This window comes from Cnephaeus nilssonii (assembly GCF_951640355.1).
Source record: "Cnephaeus nilssonii genome assembly, chromosome: 15".
In the NCBI taxonomy this organism is placed as follows: domain Eukaryota; kingdom Metazoa; phylum Chordata; class Mammalia; order Chiroptera; family Vespertilionidae; genus Cnephaeus; species Cnephaeus nilssonii.
In genome coordinates this window covers 52,898,170-52,919,939 of record NC_137086.1, presented here as the reverse complement: position 1 = coordinate 52,919,939, position 21,770 = coordinate 52,898,170, and positions in this window count along the sequence as shown.

Here is a 21,770-nt window from a genome sequence, read left to right as displayed (position 1 = left end):
TGGCTTGGTGCACGGGTGGGGGCTGGTTGGTCTGCCCTGAAGGGGGTCCCAGATCAGGGTGGGGTCTCCTTGGGTGGTGGGGCCAGCCTGGGCGAGGGGCCTGGGGCAGTTTACAGGCCAGCCACACCCCCGATTGGGGTGGGAGGCCCCCGCTGGGGGGCAGGGCTGGCCTAAGCGAGGGGCTGGGGTGGTTTGTAGGCTGGCCATGCCCCTGATCAGGGTGAGGGTCCCCACTGGGGGATGTGGCCGGCCTGGGTGAGGGGCTGAGGGTCGTTTGCAGGCTGGCAATGCCCCCATTGGGGTGAGGGTCCCCGCTGGGGGGCATGGCAGGCCTAGGTGAGGGGCTGAGGGCCATTTGCAGGCTAGTAATGCCCCCCGCTTTGTCAGGATGGACGTCCAGAATACGACTGGTCTAATTAGCATATTACCCTTTTATTATTATAGGTATATGTTTTTATTGAATTCAGAGAGGATGAAGAGGGAGAAAGAGAAGGAAACATCAATGATGAGAGAGAATCTCTGATCAGCTGCCTCCTGCACACCCCCTACTGGGCATCAAGTCCACAACCAGTGCATGTGCACTGACCAGGAATTGAACCATAACCTCTTGGATTACCAGTATATGTCGATGATCAACCACGGAGCCACACTGGCTGGGTTGTTTTTATTGATTTTTAGAGAGAGAAGGGAGAGGGAGAGAGAGAGAGAGAAGTACCCCGATCAGGATAAAACTGAAACTGGGTGTGTGCCCTGACAGGGAATTGAACTGGAGACCTTTCAGTGCATGAGACACCTCTCAACCAACTGAGCTACAGCAGCCAGGGCCCTTTGATATATTTTATTTTTTATTTAATATAATTTATTTATTTTTCTTAAATATAAATTTTTGTTGATTTCAGAGAAGAGAGGGAGAAAGAGATAGAAACATCAATGATGAGAGAGAATCATTGATTGGCTGTCCACCCCTACTGGGGATGGATCCCCCAACCAACCCAGGTATGTGTCCTGATAAGGAATCAAAATCTGATCTTCTGGTTCCTAGTTGATGCTCAACCACTGAGCCATGCCGGTCTGGCTACTTGATATTTTTTAAATGTCAACATTTAAGAAATAAACAATTAAACCCACAAATACGTGCGTGCGTACACACACACACACACACACACACACACACATTTAGTTTAATGTAATCACCTCTTTCCAAGATGATGAGGGAGTTATCAGAGGATTTGTTAAAAAAGTTGGTTCATAGATTATGACAGATATGGCCCAGTAAGGAGATAATAAGTATTGACTTAATTGGACAGTGATAGCATCTTTGTTCAAACCTGCCAACAGTTCTCTGTAAACATAGGTATAATCTGGTGGCATTGAAGCCCTTTTGTCAGTGAGGACCCACGCCCATGTCCCTACTGTTGTTACTCTTCGTAGGCCCTGGGCATTTGCACGTGGAGCATCCAGCATATAGATGTGCTGAATTTTTAATGTCAATTCTCATCTGTAGTCAAGTGAGCGGATCAGCCCAAGAATCTGGGCTGAACTGGCACACCTACTTAATGCATGTGATTTTTAAAAATCAGTTTTATGAGTTCATTGTTCTTTGAGAAAGAAAGCCAGTTTGATCTTTTGTTTCCAATGAATAATAATAATAATAACAATAATAATAATCAAAAGGCAGCTAGAGAAGAATGACAAGTAAATGTTGGTATGGTCAATAGGCCTTGGGTAGGGGGCTGTGAGGACATGGAAAGAGTAAGTAAGAGGCAAAAATGAGCACATGCATTCTTAGAGGAAGTTACTGATGTGGGCTCTTTCCATATGAGAGGACCCCTCAGTAACATAAGAGGGGTTGGTAGCTAACAAAAGCCTTCTGAGAGGAGCATGCTGGTCCAAGTTTGGGCCAACACTGAACTATATTATTGCTCATGCAGCCATAACCTGTGATTTGATAGGAAGGCAGAAAGTTTCCAAATTGGCTGGAGTAACCACTAACTTTGTTCCCATGTTTGATTAATAGAGATGGTCCCCTTCCCTGACCTTTTATTTGCAGATATCAGAGGAGGCTTTCATTTTTCCATTCCCTAGGAATGAGGAAGTGGGGGATAGAGAGAGAGGGTGAGAAAAAGAAAGGAGGGAGAGAGAGCAAGAAGTGGAATATTGGCAGTTGGCAGTTGGAATGAGTTGGCAGTTGGTATCAGCAAGGCTTGAGTTGGGGTGGATGGAGCCAAAGATTGGTGACTTGGGTGTAAGACAGAAATAGAAATCAGACATAAGAGAGGAGAAAGGGGGAGCAACCAGCCGGCCTTAAAATTGGAGAAGAGATGTTCTGGTTGGTGGCTCCCGCCAGCAGAATGGTCTTCAGTTGAGAGGCGGCTGCAGAAGCAGGAGGAGCTTTGGCGGTGATCTCTTCCTGAAGTGGTTGGAGTTCTCAGCGCTGGTCTTTCCCCACCCCTTTTACATAAGTTTGGCTGGTTGCCACCCTCACAGACTAGTCAACTCAAGCAGTAGCAGGGCAGCAGAGGGAGGTTTGCAGGGGAAGGGGGGCCCTGTGCCCAGCATCCAGGGAATTCAGGGAGTCAGTTTGAGCTTGCTTGAAGGGTGCAGCCCCAGGGCTACTCCCACCAGCCGTGTCATTGTTCAGAGGGCCGGACTGCTGAAATCAGGGTAGTTGGGGGGACAAGTAAATGTGGTGAAGAAGCGAGAAGTGGAGGCACACCATGGGGAACACATTGAGCTCTTGCTTCAATCCCATTCCCAGCCCCAAACTGGGCGGGAGCCCAGGACCAACAGAGCCAGACTACAAGCCTGAAGTTTCTGAGGAGACAACTGGAAACATGGTGGCAGGAGCACCATCAACCGAGTTGGATGGGGGAGGCAGTGAGCTACCAGGCCTGCAGCACATCGTTGAACCAAAGATGCCCAAAGGTAAGGAGGTGGTGGGTACTGTCCACTCTCAGGTGGACCTCTGGATTTTCTTGTTCCCCGGGTCCCTGGGAGAGATCTAGAGCTTCAGGCTCCTCCTTGCCTGGAGCTGACATTTTTAGGGCTGGACACCAGGGACCAAGGCTGGCTGTGCCTGGCACCCCCAACCCTTATTCTTTCCCCATGGCATCTAGCCTGTGTCTTTCTTTCTGTACTATCTGAATGCCCAGATTTTTTCCTATTTTAATTTTTCAAACTTGTCTGAGACACCCCAGTCATCAGCCATTCTTGTTTAGAGCTCTAGTTAGTCTTCATGAGACTTTGCAAAGACTTTTGGGTATAGTTTCTTCCTTTCTCAATGAAAACTTTAATACCCTAACATTGAGTATCCACTTTACTTATTCATTCTTACCTATCCTGATGGTACCTGCGTGAAGGAACCAGGTAAGAGCTTGGTGGTACCCTTGCTCCCACTTGTTAAGGTAGTTGATACTCAGGACATTTCACATGCAAACAATTTTGGATTTGTTCTTTGAATTCAAAACAGAGACGGACATGGGAGAGTAATATGGTGTTAAGTGAGCTGTTTTCAGTTTCCCAGATAGAAGCTGCCTTATTTCTTCCAACTATAATTTGAACACAGAAGGAAAGAAAATTGTGTGGAGAAAAACATACAATAAGTGAACAGTGTGAACTGTTATTGCCAGCGCTGCAGAGAATAGTTTTTGTTTGTTAATATTTTTACCCAAAGGAGGACCTATGGCGTTCTGATTACTTCAAAACTGCCACTTTTACACAAATGGCTGTCCTAATTTAGCGACTTAACAGACTTCCCTCTTCTAAAGGAGGTTGGTGGTTCATGAGACTGTTTGTTGGTTAATAGTTTAAAAAAATTAAAGACAAACAAATATATATTTTTTAAAACACCATTATCTTTTATTTATTTATTTATATATATATATTTTATTGATTTTTTACAGAGAGGAAGAGAGAGGGATAGAGAGTTAGAAACATTGATCAGCTGCCTCTTGCACACCCCCTACTGGGGATGTGCCTGCAACCAAGGTACATGCCCTTGATCGGAATCGAACCCGGGACCCTTCAGTCCATAGGCCAACGCTCTATCCACTGAGCCAAACCGGTTTCGGCAAGACAAACAAATATTATTTGTAATATAAAGTTTTGGGCTTTAAGATGTCAGATCCTGCACAAGAATGCTTGTCTCCGTGGCTCCCTGTGCCCCCTCCCTTCCTGCCAATACAATCCTGTTCAACCTTCATACTGTTGAGGTGAAAGTTCTAAGGACTAAAATAGTGGGGGGAAGGGAAGGGGAGGATAAGGAAGAGGGAGGAGAGAGGGAAAAGAGAGAAATGGTTGATTTAAAGTAATTTTGGAGTTTAGAGGTTTTACAAACAGCATTAAAAACCTAATACAGGAGAAACTAAGATGGCGGCATAGGTAAGCACCTAAACTGCTGCCTCGCACAACATTTTCAAAACTACAACTACAAGACAGAACGGACATCATCCAGACCCACAGGAAAGCTGGCTGAGTGGAAATTCTACAACTAGAAGGAAAGAAAAAAGCTCACGGAGAATCAGAGGAGCTGCAAAGGGCTGAGGTACGGAGACACGCGCAGAGAGAAAGGGCTACTGAGTGCCTGGCTGGCTTTCTCTGGCAGGAGGGAGTCAGAAGCTCCAGACAGCATTGAACCCCAGTTCTGACTGCACTGAACCCCAGTTCCGGGCGAGCACCTGGGGACCCAGGCTCTTATGGGGGGAATCTGGACTGTCAGGAAGAAACTCAGGGGAGCCACAAAAGGCAGAGGTCTGGAGGTGCATGTGCAAGTGTGCGCAGAGAGGACTGACTGCTGAGTGTGCGGTTGGCTTTCTCTAGCTGGAGGGAACTGGAAGCTCCCGACTGCACTGAACTCCAGTTCTGGGCGAGAATCTGGGAATCCAGATTCATTGGGGGAGAAACTGGACTGTCTGGCAGCGGGCAAAACTCGAGGGTGGCTTTCTCTCAGAGGTGCTTGCAACGATTACTGAGGGACACTGAGACTCAGGGGCCTCATAGGGCAGGGCTGACGGGAAGCCAAGACTGTCTGCTCAGCCCTGAGACTCCACCCCATCCAAGCTGAGCACAGAGGCTTTTGCAATTTTGCAAGTCTTGTCTCATAAGGCTGTCTGCAGCACAGAAGTTCTCCTGGCATAGACACAGCTGATCCTCACAGCTAACTGGCCTGGAGGTCAATTCCTCCCAGTGATACCAACAACAATCAAGACTTAACTACAACAAGGCTGTACACACAGTCCACAAAGGGTTGCACCAAGAGTGTCCACCTCAGGTAACTGGGGAGGCCTACCCACTGGGCCATATAGGACACCTAGCACACAAAGCTACCCTACCAACTCAGGGAAGCAGCGAAAATGCGGAGACAAAGAAACAGATCACAAACGAAATAAATGGAGGAAAACAAACGACTGGATATAGAGTTCAAAACCATGGTTATAAGGTTTTTCAAGAATTTCCTAGAAAAGGCTGATAAATTTAGCAAGACACTCGAGGATATGAAAAAGGACCAACTAGAAATTAAACATACACTGACTGAAATAAAAAATATTATACAGAGACCCAACAGCAGACTAGAGGAACGCAAGAATCAAGTCAAAGATTTGAAATACAAAGAAGCAAAAACCACTCAACTGGAAAAGCAAAAAGAAAAAAGAATCCAAAAATTTGAAGAGAGTGTAAGAAGCCTCTGGAACAACTTCAAGCATACCAACATCAGAATTATGGGGGTGCCAGAAGAAAAGAGAGAGCAAGATACTGAAAACCTATTTGAAGAAATAATGACTGAAAACTTCCCCCACCTGGTGAAAGAAATAGACTTACAAGTCCAGGAAGCACACAGAACCCCAAACAAAAGGAATCCAAAGAGGACCACACCAAGACACATCATAATTAAAATGCCAAGAGCAAAAGACAAAGAGAGAATATTAAAAGCAGTAAGAAAAAACAGTTAATTACCTACAAGGGAGCACCCATACGATTGTCCGCTGATTTCTCAACAGAAACTATGCAGGCCAGACGGGAGTGGCAAGAAATATTCAAAGTGATGAATAGCAAGAACCTACAACCAAGATTACTCTACCCAGCAAAGCTATCATTCAGAATTGAAGGTCAGATAAAGAGCTTCACAGATAAGAAAAAGCTAAAGGAGTTCATCACCACCAAACCAGTATTATATGAAATGCTGAAAGGTATTCTTTAAGAAGAGGAAGAAGAAGAAAAAAGTAAAGATAAAAATTATGAACAACAAATACATATCTATGAAGAAGTGAATCTAAAAATCAAGTGAATAAAAAATCTGAGGAACAGAATAAACTAGTGAATATAATAGAATCAGGGGCCTAGAAAGGGAGTGGACTGACAATTCTCAGGGGAAAGGGGTGTGGGGGGTGTGGGAAGAGACTGGACAAAAATCGTACACCTATGGATGAGGACAGTGGGGGGGGAGGTAAGGGCAGAGGATGGGGTGGGAACAGGGTGGAGGGGAGCTATGGGGGGGGGGGAAAGGAGAAACAATTGTAATAATATGAACAATAAAGATTTATTAAATTAAAAAAAAGCCTAAAAAAGATAAAGTAATTCTGGGTAACAATGTGGCTAAAGAACACTGTGTTCTTTGAAGTAGAAAACATTCTGTGATAAAGATGTTAAAACCCCATTTGTCCATTGGTTTCATTTAAATGCCATATTAGCCCTGGCCGGTGTGGCTCAGTTGGTTGAGCATCATTGTGTGCACTAAGAGGTCGCTGCTTTAATTCCTGGTCAAGGCAACATGCCTGGGTTGCAGGCTCCATCCAATAGGCAGTGTGCTGGAGGCAGCTGGTGGATATTTCTCTCTTATTGATGTTTCTCTCTCTCTCTCTTTCAATAAATCAATAAAAATGTTTTTGAAAAAAAACACTAATGCCATATTTTATTATTTCATAGTTGAAATGTCCTATAGTTTTTATTTTATTTACACTTTAATATTATTAAGCTCTTAATTGTATTAAAAGTTATATTAATTGAGCTATGGATTTACCCAGATGGTGAACATGGCTTTGTAATTGGGAAGTTCTCTTTTTTCACAATATTCAAATATTGTACAAAAAATGAGCAAATTATGTGAATTCATGAATTGTAGCTTTACACAAAAAGCAAATAATTATGTGTAAAAAGTTGTGCTCTGCTTGGTGCTCTATGGTAAGCCTGTAAGTAGATGGGTAGTATATATAATAATCTATAATAATAAAAGCATAATATGCTAATTAGACCAGACATCCTTCCGGTCGACCTTCCGGACAAATCCGGGGCTGCAAGGGAAGCCTGGGTCCCAGGTGCCTGCCAGTGGCCGGAGGGAAGCCCGGATCCTGGGTGCCAGAGGGAAGCCGGTGCTGGCAGCTGGGGGAAGGAAGGCCTACTCTTGCACGAATTTCGTGCACTGGCCCCTAGTTAGAGACCAAAATGGGTCCTTTATGAAATTCTTTTAAGATTTACAACTCACTTTAATGTGTATATCATTTGACCCTTCTAATTACAAATGAGGCCCATGTATACTTCCCCTACATTGCTGATGAAATGACTGTGTAACTCAGGTACTGACAGAAGAGACTGAAGTGTAGGTGACAAGCAGGCCAAATTCAGTTGCTGTGGTGCTTGCACAACTCTCTAGAATGCAGCTCATAGTTTATGGTTTCTCCATGAAGTGGTCCCATCTTAACTTACTCCAGTTTGATGATTTCCATTCAATATTATTGCACACAACTCAGAAGCAACACCTACCTCTCAATCCTATAAATTCATAATAACAAATAAGAATAAAAGTGTAAGTCATAAAAAAGTATGAATTTAATAAACAAGTTGATGTATTTCAATGAGTTTGCTCTGGTGACTTTCATTTAAAGCCAAGAATGCCCTGGACAGGGGAGCATTGACCTATGAACCAGGATGTCTCGGTTTAATTCTCAGTCAGAGCACTTGACTGAGTTGCAGGGATCAAACCAAGCAATGACTGATTTTATTAAATCAATAATTCTCTCTCATTATTGATGTTTCTATCTTTCCCTCTCTCTTCCTCTCTGAAATATATACATAAGTATTTTTTTTTTCCTGTTGGGTGAAGATCTATAAACTTGACAGAATTTTTTGGTAAGGTTGTGAAGAAACAGTTACCTTCATATATTGCTGGGGAAATGCAAAATGGTTAGACTCTATGAAGGGAACATTGGCATAACCTCACAAAAATTGCTGATGCATTCATCAAGAAATCCCACTTCAAGGGATTTATCCGGAAGACGTGAGTTAGATTTAGGGTTAGGGTTAGGGTTGGGATTATGGTTATGGCTAGGGATTGGACTAGGGTTAGGGTTGTGACTAGGTTTAGGGTCTAGGGTTAGAAAAAGGTTCAGAATGTGGAAGATATAGGGCAATGATTAAGCCTAGGGCTATGATTAGGGTTAGTTATAAAGTTATTGATAAGTTTAGGGCTATTTCTAGGGTTAGGTTTAGAGTTGAACAGGGGATAGGGATAGGGATTGGGTTAGCTCTGAGACAAAAAAATTAAATGAAGAAATATACAACCCACAGTTTTATTTGAGTATATTATAGCACATCACCAATAATTGATACAAGAAGACGGAAAATAAAGTCTGGAAGATGTGAGCAACAGTGTAAACTGTAAAACAATCTTCAATAAATTCAAAATTGAGGACAAAAACTATACACAGAATCATATCTGATCACAATGGAATTAAATTAGAAAGCCTTTGTTAAGTTGTATGAGTTCCTTATATATTTTGGAAATTAACCCATTATCAGATGCAACATTGGCAAATATGTTCTCCCACGCAGTTGTCATTTTGCTTATGTGTGCCCAGGAGGCCCGGCCCACATTATAGGAATATGGGGAACAAAGTACAGTCCTGGACACTCTTTTCTTCTTCTCCTAGCCTTTGTGAGAGCAAAATGTTTTGTGTGCTGTAGATATGTTCAAAGGTTATATGTAGATATGTTATCACACTCTGTTTAAATTCAAATTTAAATAGGTTACTTTTCAGTGGAGTAGAAACCCAGTTATTTTTGTAGTAAGGTATTTTAGTTGAGTACCAATAAGTAGTTAAGGATGTGGCCAGGGATGCTGGTGCATCCAGGGATTACTGCCTGGCCAGAAGCTGGTTCTGAGAGCTGTCACCTTTAAGGTCGCTGTGATTCAAGGGAGGTGGGTACAAATGTGGGATTAGACACAACTACTGAGGTCCTGATATGCAAGAGGTAAGCTTTTCTATTAGGTAAATTCCTCACCTGGTCTAATGTGCTTTGCCATTTTCCTCTGAACATGGATATTCTTTCATTTGTACCGAATAGAGAATATCTCTTTGGTCAAAAAGTAAAACTAAGTTTTTAGATCTTACTTTATGGGTATCATCTTTCCAGGTAATTTAAATGATCATTGTTGTTGGATATTATAGAAGTGGAATAAAATTTTATCTCATTTTGGATGTTAGTAATCAATCTTTCAGATAGTAAACAAGGTTTCTTTTTCTATGTCATTTGTATCAGAATTAATCAGTTAATTCTTTTCTATTCTTAGAGCAAGAGAAGAGGAAGACCGATGGTGTAATTCATGTATGTAAACAGTTGAAAAGTTAAGAAATTAATGGTTTGATTTAAAAGCTGTCTGCCATGATTCCTAAAAAATATAATGGACCTCTTATTTTGATTTCCTAAATCTCTTCTTTCAAATGTTCAAATATATGTCATCAGGAATGTCTTTGGCTTAGTAAGGCCCATTTTTAAGAGGTTTTGACACTCAGGTTAAATTTCAGTAACATGTTTTTCCTTAATTTTTAAATTTTAATTTTTAACAAAATAATAGCTAACTTGATTTTCAGCACTGTCTATTGACTTCCTGTCCTAGCAGGTGAAAACTTAGCTTTCTCACTCCACCTCTGTCTTCCCTCCTGTTCCCTCAACAGGTAGCACAGTTTTATTGAGTCAGAATCATGTTACATTCCTATGACTGTGCAAATACTTTTCTCTGGTGAGCCATATAGTCATGTGGCTGTGCCTCTTCCTTATATAACCTTCATTCTTTTTCTCAAATATTGCTAAAACCTAGCACTTCTACACTTCTCCAGGATGCTTTAATCCTCATTTTTCTAGCCAACATGATCTTGCATAACCAGTAGGCTGGTCTTCCTGCTTTAAAAACAAATTTTTGTGCCTAACAATCTAGTAATCAAACAAAAGTGTTTATGACTATTAGACAAAAATACTACCTTTATGCTATATTAATTTAATATTTAGCAATTCTCTCTCTGTGTGTGTAATTAAATTTCCTGACTATATGCACTTTCTTGTTTCAAATAGCTATTTTTTCTTCAAATGTTGTGACATTTGTCACATACCTATCAAAAAATTTCCATCTACTAAACGCATCTATTTCAAATTTTCTTGGAAACAACCTTCCCAGTCTTTGTTATCCTCCTCTATTAGACTGGTTTTCCCTAGGCCTGCTCTGTGCCTGTTTTCCTGGCATATCTCCTTGAAGTCATCTGGGATCTCACAGAACTGCTCTCCCATGAACTAGATTCTGTGTTTCCTTCTGTCTTGTTATACTCCCTTGTTTACTGGAGCACATTTCCCTGGGAAATGGGATACGAGCAAAACTTTTTATAGATCCTATTTTATAGAATATAGAATTCTAGGTTGAAACTACTTTTTTGGGGGGTTTAAGACATTTCTGTTTGCTCATTTGCAGTGTTGCTCTTAAATCTGTTGACATTGTCTGATGCATTGTATATTACCAATTTTCGTGATTTTCACCCCAGACCTTTCCTCTCTGGAAGCTTTTAGCACCTTCTCTATCGCTGAGATTTTGAAATTGTATAATATAATTTGGTATGTACCTTTTCATTTTATTTTGATCATCAAGTCTGCAGATCTTCTCTCCTTTCAGTGATTTGTTTTGTTTGTTTGTTTTTGCTATTTTTCTATTTATTCATCTAGTGATTTTCATTACTCAGAAGTTGGAATTTTCAGACCAGTGTTCCTACACGGATCTCTAATTTTTCCCCCCTCCTGTTTTTTATTTTGTCTTTTTCTACTTTCTATAGATTTTGACTTATGCTCCAACCCTTCTATTGAATTCTTTGTCTTGCCTATCTTTTTAATTTAGAGAGTTCTTTTATACTCTCACATTCTTCTTGTATTTGGTTATTTCCCGAATGCAATTTTTTTGTCTTTCTGAGGTTGAGTAAGAATAATTTTTTAAAGTTTCCCTTTGCTTCTGAATTTCATCACTCCCGTTAATTGTATTCTTCCTGTTTTGATCCCTTAGTAGTTGGCTCTCCTTAGATGTGTAATGGTCCCTGGCCGTCCCATAGATCTAATTGGAAGCACCGGGAATGAGCAGGACTTGTATTAACTGACAGGCATCACAGCAAGCATTTGGGGCCAAGCCTCTTATTTCTGAACCGGCCTTGGTTCTGTCAGATAAACTGGCTTTCTTCTTCCCCTCCCTGCCACTCTTTGTGGGCACCAAGGTTGTGCTTCCTGTGTTCTGCCAGGTCATGACCACTCCTTTACCTAGTTGTCAGCTTTCAAATACTAAACATCATCCCCTGTTTATCCTGTATCGTGAGTTACCTTCTATTTGTCTTTAATTATAATGAGGTATTTCTAAAAGGAAGAGGAGAGGAAATGGGTTTGTGGTCAGTCCTGCATGTTTAACACACATTTGGAACATATATGTAAAGTGTAAGTAGAAGTTTAAAGTCTTAATTTAATATAATTAACTAGAGGTCTGGTGCACAAAATTCGTGCACTGGGGGGGAGTGTGTGTCCCTCAGCCCAGCCTTCACCCTCTCCAATCTGGGACCCCTCTCACAATCTGGGACTGCTGGCTCCCAACTGCTCGCCTGCCTGCCTGCCTGCCTGCCTGATTGCCCCTAACTGCTTCTGCCTCCCAGCCTGATCACCCCCTAACCACTCCCCTGCAGCCTGATCGACACCTAACTGCTCCCCTGCCGGCCCAATTGCCCCCAACTGCCCTCCCCTGCTGGCCCGATTGCGCCCAACTGCCCTCCTCTGCCAGCCCAGTAACCCCCAACTGCCCTCCCCTGCTGGCCTGGTTGCCCCTAACTGCCCTCCCCTGCTGGCCCGGTCACCACCAATGGCCCTCCCCTGAAGGCCTGGTACCCCACAATGGCCTTCCCCTGCAGGCCTGGTCCCCCCCAACTGCCCTCCCCTGCCAGCCTGGTCACCCCTAACTGCCCTCCCCTGCTGGCCTGATTGCCCACAACTACCCTCCCCTGCCAGCCATCTTGTGGTGGCCATCTTTGACCACATGGGAGTGGCCATCTTGTGTGAGGGCATGAGGGTCAATTTGCATATTACCTCTTTATTATACAGGATAATATTAATTCAGAGAATATATTTTGTTACTCCTATACTTAGCATTCTTCCCCTAAAGCCTTGATTAAGAATTCTATTAAAACCACACACCCTGCCTTGTGCCCCATTTATGTGCAACATGGATGGAGCAGTTTTCATTCAAGCATGAAGTGTTGTGAATTTTTAAGTTAATTAGGGTCATTAAAATTTTAATATCCAAAACTTGTCCTGTGAAAAAGTGAGAGAGATAAAACTAAACTTCAACTTTATTTCTTAATGGGTTACAATGAGGCAGTAGGCACAATGGGTGGGGGAAGAATTTCAACAGGATCACTTGACCTTTGGTAGTACAGCTTGTGTTGTGACTTGTTAGGCTTCTAGATATAATTATTTTTCTAGTCTTGGCCATTGAACCTTAAGTCTACTAAGTATCCCCTTTCTTACCTTGTGTAGACTAAGAACAGTGAGCACGACAGGCATGCACTGGAAACATCAGGGAGCCCCCCATCCAGCAAGCATGCCGACAGCCAGACATGCATCGATGAGCAGGCCATCCATGAATTTTTTGAAAACCTAAAAAAAACAAGGGAAGTCATATCTGTGCCATCTTATTGGATCACCCCATTTGGCAAGCATGAAGACAGCAAGCTGAGGCAGCTGACACCCATCTACCCAATGGTGCCCCACCCTTACCATAGCACGCTAGACACCAGCATCACAGGGGGGCCCCTGGAACCTCCAAAGACCCCCACGCCCAAGGCATCGGGTCTAAGCTCTTTTCGACCTGCACCTCCTTTCCAGCCGTCAGTTCCTTCCTGCTACAAGGAGGATCTGGGTCAGAGTTGCAAGACCACGAACAAGCTGCTACCTCAGTGTAGACCCGAACAGAAGCAGTTGGACGGAGAGCTGGAGCCAAGGAAAAGCACAGATGTTTTGGAAGGAGACACGCAGATTCCGGAAGTCGTCATAGCTTATAATGAAAAAATAATAAAATCTCTGGAGGAAGTACAGAGAGCCCTCAACGACCTGATAAAGCTGGTGAGAATGGCTTTGAAGAACACGAATCGTGTTTGCTATGAGACCAGCCTAACGTCCTTCATTCCTTCCGGAAGACCAGCGATGAGACCAAGCCGGTGGCCCCTCGACCCCAGCCAGTGATACATAAGACATGACAGTAAAAAACAAATTGTTTAAAGTATTACATGTCTCTTTTTTTCCCCCCGATTAACCACCCCCCCATTCCCACCCCTGAGGGTAAGCCCCCACCGCCCCAGTGTCTGTGTCCATTGATCATGCTATTATGCATGCATACAAGTCCTTTGGTTGATCTCTAACCCCCCTCCCCTGCCTTCTCCCCGAGATTGGACCGTCTGCTCAGTGCCACCTTGTCTCTGGATCCATTTTTGTTCGTCAGTTTATGTTGATCATTATATCCCACATATGAGTGAGATCATATGATATTTATCTTTCTCTGACTGGCTTATTTCACTTAGCATAATGCTCTCCAGTTCCATCCATGCTGTTGCAAATGGTAAAAGTTCCTTCTTTTTTTACTGCAGTGTAATATTCCATTGTGTAGATGAACCACAGTTTTTTAATCCACTCATCTGCTGATGGGCACTTAGGCTGTTTCCAAATCTTAGTTATGGTAAATTGTGCTGTTATGAACATAGGGGTGCATATATCCTTTCTGATTGGTGTTTCTGGTTTCTTGGGATATAGTCCTAGAAGTGGGATTACTGGGTCAAATGGGAGTTCCATTTTTAACTTTTGAGGAAACTCCATACTGTTCTCCACAGTGGCTGCACCAGTCTGCATTCCCACCAGCAGTGCACAAAGGTTCCTTTTTCTCCGCATCCTCGCCAGCACTTGTCGTTTGTTGATTTGCTGATGATAGCCATTCTGACAGATGTGAGGTGGTATCTCATTGTTGTTTTGATTTGCATCTGTCAGATGATTAGTGACTTTGAGCATGTTTTCATATGTCTCTCGGCCTTCTGTATGGCCTCTTTTGAAAAGTGTCTACTTAGGTCCTTTGCCCATTTTTTGATTGAATCGTTTATCTTCCTTTTGTTAAGTTGTATGAGTTCCCTGTAAATTTTGGAGATTAAACTCTTATTGGAAATATCATTGGCAAATATGTTCTCCCATGCAGTGGGCTTTCTTGTTTTGTTGATGGTTTCTTTTGCTGTGCAGAAGCTTTTTATTTTGATGTAGTCTCATCTGCTTATTTTCCATTTCCCTAGAAGCTGTGTTGGTGAAGATATTGCCACGACATATGTCTGATATTTTGCTGCGTATGGAGTCTTCTAAGATTTTTATGGTTTCCCGCCATACATTTAAGTCCTTTAACCATTTTGAGTTTGTTTTTCTGTACGGTGTAAGTTGGTGATCTAGTTTCATTTTTTTTGCATGTATCTGACCAAATTTCCCAGCACCATTTATTGAAGAGACTGTCGTGACTCCAGCAGTAAAAAACAAATTTAAGCAATTTTTAACTCAGGAACAACATTTATCACCTGATCTCTCCACCACTTTGTGACAGGCGGTTTTTCTGTTGCCATCCGGGAGGGCTCTCTTCCAGAGCCTGCCGTAACTGTTGATTGAAGTGTCACGTGAGGACACGTGTGTTTTTACTGTCCCCTCCCCCTGATGGAGTGACGGCTGAGATGCTTGTGTAATGCATTATTTTTTCTTCCCCTGGATCCAATATTTTACTAAGTCATGTAGGAAGACGGGAGGAGGAGAGGAAAGGAAGGACTGCCCCTGGAGTCGTTGAGTGGGGAGACTGGGGCATTGGCCCTGGAAAGCTTCTGCCTCGGGACCCACCACATCCAAGTCAGGAGGATGGATTCATCTGCCCAGTCCAACAGGACTGAGAAATTGGCTTCAAAAAGTGTTTCAGAGGAAAAGTAAAAGGGAGCAGGCATTGCTGACAGAGTAACATAAAGTTGGGAGGTATTTGGGAAGCTGGGGGCCTCCTACTTCTAATGCCTCAGTTCTCAGAGCTGCTATTAAGTTGCTAACCTGTTGCTAAACTCAGCTCAAGTCTGCAGCCATAAACATCCTGAACCACATCTGCTGCCTGGACACTGGCCCTCACCCCCGCCTTGCAGTTTTCACCCCCTCGCATATTGAAACTGACCAGGCTCCTGTTACCCAGCCAGCAACCCTTCTTTTGCAGGAAATAATTACACGTTGTGCTTTTTGCCTTGATAAACCCTGCCTTTCCTTGTTCTCCTCTGGACCACAATTTAGGTTGCTGCCTGAATCTACTAGTATCTCTGGCCTCCAGATCCTTTTTTCTTAAATAAATGCTTTTTAAAAAATGTATTTTTACTGATTTCAGAGAGGAAGAGAGAGATAGAAACATCAATGATGAGAGGGAATCATTGATTGGCTGCCTCCTGCACGCCCCCTACTGGGTACCGAGCACGAAACCTGGGCATGTGCCCTTGTCTGGAATCGAACCTGGGACCCTTGAGTCCACAGGCCGACACTCTATACACTGAGCCAACCCTGCTAGGGCTTAAATAAATTTTTTTTAAAAAATTATTAATTACAGTCTAAAATTAATTTTGGTTAGCAGTAACAGACAACGGACAGACCATCTTTAAAAATAGAACGCCGACCCACTATCTGCAGTAACCACTCCAGGAAGGCAACAGACTCCTGTAGCAACTGACACAAAATGACCAGGACTTGCTTGAGAAGGGACAGCCTCTCCCATTTCTGTCCCCTTGATTCCAATTTAGGGCCACAAGCAGCAAGCCTGTATGTGGCCATAACCAATCACAAAGGTGTCCTGCTTTCAGTGAGCCCACCTATAGGCTCCCCATGCCTGCAGCCTCCCCCCAGGGCACACCTGAAGCTTCCCCTTTTCTCTCTCTAAAGCTTTCCCACTCCTCTGCCTGCTTTGGCAACTAATGAATCAAGTGACGGTAGCTGTCTCCCTTCCTATAGCAATTTCTGGGTAAATAGCCTTTGCTTGTTTGCATTTGGATGACCTTCATGCATTTCCACTGGATGCATCTGGGAAGTTAGAATCACCAGGAGCTGTAAGAACTTCTCAGCGGTGTTGAATTTCCAGAAGCCTGGAGGCCTCACGTCCTCCATGTAGTGTAGATTGATGGGGGTGAAGTTGAGGGTGGAGAGGGGCAGGGGTGGTCCTGTGGCAGCCGCAGGAGAGGGAGAGGAGAGTCCACACGGAGTCAGGCCTGGGGTGGAAATAGGGGGCAGGGCCTGGGGCCATAGTCCTGAGCCCATTGGCTATCTCCGGGAAGACACAGTGATGGCTGATGGTCCTGTGGCCTCATTCCAGAATCACAGGGTGGACATTAGACCATCACATGCGCCAGGTGAAGGAGGGAACAATTTGGAAGCTATGTAGCTTTGAAGGAGATAGTTTATAGCCTCACCTTATTATTTATTTCAATTCAATTGTTAACTTATTTTCCTCTACCCATCCACCCAACCAACATCCAGAGGCCATTTCTCTGTGTCCAGCTGTGGGGACCCTGGCCAGAGCGTGCCAGATGTTAAAGGCCCATTTGCCACACACATGTGCAAAGGCAATGACACAGCAGCTGTACTGTCCGCACTGCGCAGGCGCACCTTTATAGTACGTAACTAGTTCATGTAACACCAATGTCACTCCTTGGCAAGAAGCCTCTTTTGTCTGAGGTAGTATAAAATGCGCTACTGAACAGCCGGTGGCTGGCTGCTTTGTCTGCATAAAGCATGTCCCATCGACCTGTGGCTGCTTGTGTCTTTGCCCAATTCCCGGTGTCCAAGGAGCTTGGACCCAACAGCTGGCGTCCCGAACAGGATTCTGGTGTAAGTGTCCTGTCTGCCCTGTTGGAGGACATGTGGCCTCCGACCGGACTATGGTATCAGGTAGAGGCGGTCCTGATGTCTTCACCCCTGGAGGATTGGGAGCAGGTCAAGGTAATGCCGGTGGCATGGGAGAAGGCATTGTTACCCCTGATGGACCAGATCCCCAAAGACCAGAGGCAGGCAGCTGGAAAGAACTCGGGGAATAAGGAAAACAAAGCCGGCAGAGTCTAGGGGAGCCGATGCCGGCATGGCTCCCAAGGTTGTGGTATGATGGTGCAGATAACTTGCAGCTGCCTCTGACCGAAATGGAAAAGTTAGCCTCCATAACAACACATCCCTCCTTGCAACGACTACAGATCAGTCGCCGTTTGGGAGCTGGACAGGGAGAGCACTCCCTGATGGACTGTTAACTTGTGTCTTTGCCCAATTCCCAGCGTCCAAGGAGGTCCCGTCCCTAGCGAAGGAGCTCGGACCCAACACCAGCTGACAACACAGAGGTGATTCACAGTTGAGTCACATTGCAATGACTCCCCAGCCTGTGTCCCTGACCCTCCTCCCCAGCCCCTGGGAATGAGGCAGATGCCTTGGCAGAGGGGGAAGAGGCAGTGTGGACCTGGAGATGTGGGCAAAGGGCTGTGGCTTTCATCCCTAGTGGGGTGGGGGGCTTCTGAAGGCCCCTCAGTACTCACCACTGGAGGCAGTTTCTGAAGTCTCCTGGGTGTAACCTACAGAAAGAGAGGGAACAAGGGAAGGTGGGGGCTGTGGAGCAGGAATAAAAGGCATGCAGGGGCACAGCGCTGATATCCCTGGGAGCTTGTTAGACATGCAGAGTCTCAGATCTTTCCCCCAGCTCTTGAATTAGTCTGCAATGTAATAATTGCCAGATGGTTCATTGCATATTAAACGTGATGAGTGCTATTACAGAGAACAGAATGAAGATCCAGTAGCTGTGCCAGACACACAAGTCAGGAATGGGCCCGAAAGGTGGTCTCCTCATCTCTGATCACTTCCGGTTATAGGAAAGGTATAACTTCTGTGACCCTTCTCATCACCAGGCAGGTTTTACTTGGTAGATGTCAAAATCTCCTTTCCTGCCAGTTTCACAAACTGCCACCATGATCTCTTTTAAAATAGTTGAATGCGAGAAATGTTCTTCTCTTAATCTATCTTCTTTGACTCCCTCCCTCCCAACCTTCCAGCTCTTGAGCCTATGCTTGATATTGTTGCCAAATGCCTGGGAAATCTACCCTAAAAATAACGTTGGAACTGAAGGTGAGATTCTAGAAGTGGGTGACATATGAGTATAGTAAGAAAATGGCTTTCCTGAATCTAGAAATTCTGCTAATGATTTCATTTTCTTCCTGAAAATCGGGCATTGGTCAGGATATCTATCAACTGCTGCATTTGTAGAGAACCTGTATCCAGCAAACAAGCCAATGCTGATAGTCCCAGGGCCTCAGGTCATTCACAGGTGACCATTGATGGTGTCCTAAGCTCAGAGAGACCAACATGGGAGTCCTGGCTGGGCCCCCAAGTGGAGTCAGACTCCTGTCCCTCCCAGCCCTTTCTCCTAGGACCACATTCTTTTTTGTTTTCAATATATTTTTTATTGATTTCAGAGAGGAAGGGAGAGGGAGAGAGAAAACTAGAAACATCAATGATGAGAGAGAATCATTGATTTGCTGCCTCCTACATGCTCCACACTGGGATCGAGCCCGCAACCTGGGCATGTGCCCTGACCAGAAATCGAACCACAACCTCCTGGTTCAATAGGTCGACGCTCAACCACTGAGCCATGCCAGCCAGGCCCTAGGACCACGTGTTTTAGCAGACAGCTCTTCCTTCAGCGTGGCTGTCAGGGAAACCACCCAGCCCCACCCGCTGCCTCTGATCTCAGCCTGCCCACTGTCTTCCTGCCTTTGGCTCCAAGCTCAGCCTGCTGACAGTTACTCCAGTCCCTTCGGTTTGGCCTCATGCTTGACCATGTGCCGTGGTGGGGAGTGCCTGACTGTTTTCCTGGTCTCTTAAAACTAGTAAGCAGTCTATCCTGGCCCAGTCGGAGATCAGTCCTTCTCTGAATATTCAATCTCAGCATCTTATGCCTTGTTAGGGTGTAGAGAGCGCCTGGGAAGGCACATGGGCATTTCTTTAATTATTGTCAGCTGAATCCAGTGGCATTGCCAAAGCCATGTCCTGGAAACCCGCTTTGCCAAAAGACAGGAGTGTTGTCAGCTTGACCTTCAGCCCAGGTGCCAGGGGGTGGGTTTTGTTATTTAAATCCAGCCAAGCACCAGGAATGAATATGACCCGGGCTCACCCAAGAATGCACATAACTCCCTTGTCTTGACTTTTAGTAAAACTTCCTGTTTTTTGCTGTATAAAATAAACACGCTGTGTTGGCTCTGGGTCCCTGTCCCTGTCAGAGTACACTGGTCCCACCTAGCCCCAGCTTTTTCCTTTTATCTCTTTCTTTCATTTTCTCAATCCCCAGCTGCCCCTATTCAGGAACCGGACCACTTTCTAGCCACACTGGACGCGAAGAAATATTTACATTAGGGAATGAATGTTTGTGGCTCCTCTCTTACTTCTCTCTCTCTCTGCCATGTGAGGATACAGTGAGAAGGTGGCTGTCTAAACCCAGAAAGGGTGTCCTCAACAGAAATTAGCCAGCACCTTGATCTTGGACTTCTCCCTTCAAAACTGTGGGAAATAAGTGTCTATTGTTTAAGCCATGGTATAGTGTTATAGCAGCCTGGGCTAACACAACCTTCTACCCATGTTTGAGTCCGAAGGTGTTGTGTCTACCAAAGCCTTCCCATCCCAACTTCCACTTGGAACATTTGTTTCACTTGCATAGCCTTCAGGCCTTCTGGCACCTATTCCATTTGGAGTGTTTTAAAGACATTCAGTGATAACTGTTTTACATAGCTCTTTCACTCCAGGACTTACATTTAAATCACCTGGATTTGGCGAAGGTTCTTGTGTAAGGGCATAGACACTTTATTTCTTTAATAGGACCTTTCCTCCTGTCTTTCCTTTTGGTTCAAACTGGCTTCCTCACCCTGACCCACCTGCCTCCTTCTTCTTGCATGGCCATTCCCTTAAGCATTAAGCCTCAGGTCAATGAGGTTCTGATCAGCATCAAGTAATCTTAGGAGCAAAGCCTTGGGTCTGTTGACCACAGAGACAAGAGTTTCGGTCAAAGTAAAGGTAACATCCAGGCTTCAGTTGTGTTTCAGCTCCAGGCCCAGAAAAGCGGTGAAACCAGACCTTGAAGCCACATCATGGCTGACATCAGAACCGGGTGCACTGATCAACTACCCCCTACCTTAGCACAGACCAACCAGTAGACGACCACAACCCTAACTCCCTTAGTCATCATTATTAGTGATTTCCTCCATAGAACCCATCCCGGGAAGCCAGGTCTTTGAGCAGGAGCTAACCTGTGTCTGGGCCTGGGCCACTTCCTGAAAATAAACTCTTACTTTCTTTGCTGCAAATTCCCGTTGGTTTCTTATTGGCTTTGATGTGTGAAGGCAAATGGACCCCTTTTGTCCAGAAACCCATTCATAGAGTTCAAATTGGCAACATTTTGGAGAGAGAAAATGCTACAGCATCTTCAGTGTTGTCAGAGCCTCGTAGAGGGTGGCCAGCCCCAATTCCCGCCTGGGGCCAGAATCTCCCCTCCCCGCTCTGACCAAGCTCTCCAGTACCACGGAGAATTTCCTGCTTTGTAAAATTCCTTGAATTTGGGCTTTTCCCACGAGATGTTCCAGCGAACCCTTCTTTTGTGATGTATACTCAAATAAGTTGGGGAACCCAGCACCCTCTCTCCCCCTTGAGGAGAAACACATCACATGTTAGTGTAGCAAAGACTGAGAAACCACAAGCAGATAAAACCTACTTGATTTTGTTTGGCTCTCATCTCCCTTAACACAGTGACTTCCATTAACATCCCTTGGACCCCATGAATCCATTCGCCAGCAAATGCCACGCTGATGGTTAGAGAAGACTTGTGTATATTGTGTATATATTCTTGTCCAGTCCTTCATGTAACTGAAACCCATTCATGCGTGTGTATGCCCAGCCCCTCCCTCTCCTCCTCCCAGCTTCTTCAGCCATTCCTCATAAACTAGCTCTTTGGTCTCCTCACCTCTCAGTCACTCTGATGGGGGAGTTCCAGGTTGTCTGGGTCCCTCTTAAGGTACTCCCCCAGGAGTGATCTGATGGGGGCTGGTTTGGGCAGGACTGTCCTTTTCTTTGGACACGAACCAGGAATCTGTGTTTCTTTTGAAAATCCTATATAATAAAAAGCCTAATATGCTAAGTGTCCAGTTTTCTGGTCGACCCTTCAACCAATCAAAGTGTAATATGCTAATGATATGCTAAGGTCACTCAACTGCTCACTATGACGTGCACTGACCACCAGGGGGCAGATGCTATGACCGGTAGGTTAGCTTGCTGCTGGGGTTTGGCTGATTGGGAGTGAGTGAGACAGGCTGGACACGCCCTGGAGCCCTCCTATGGTCCCTCTCTGGCTGGCCAACCTCCTGTGTCCCTCCCTGGTC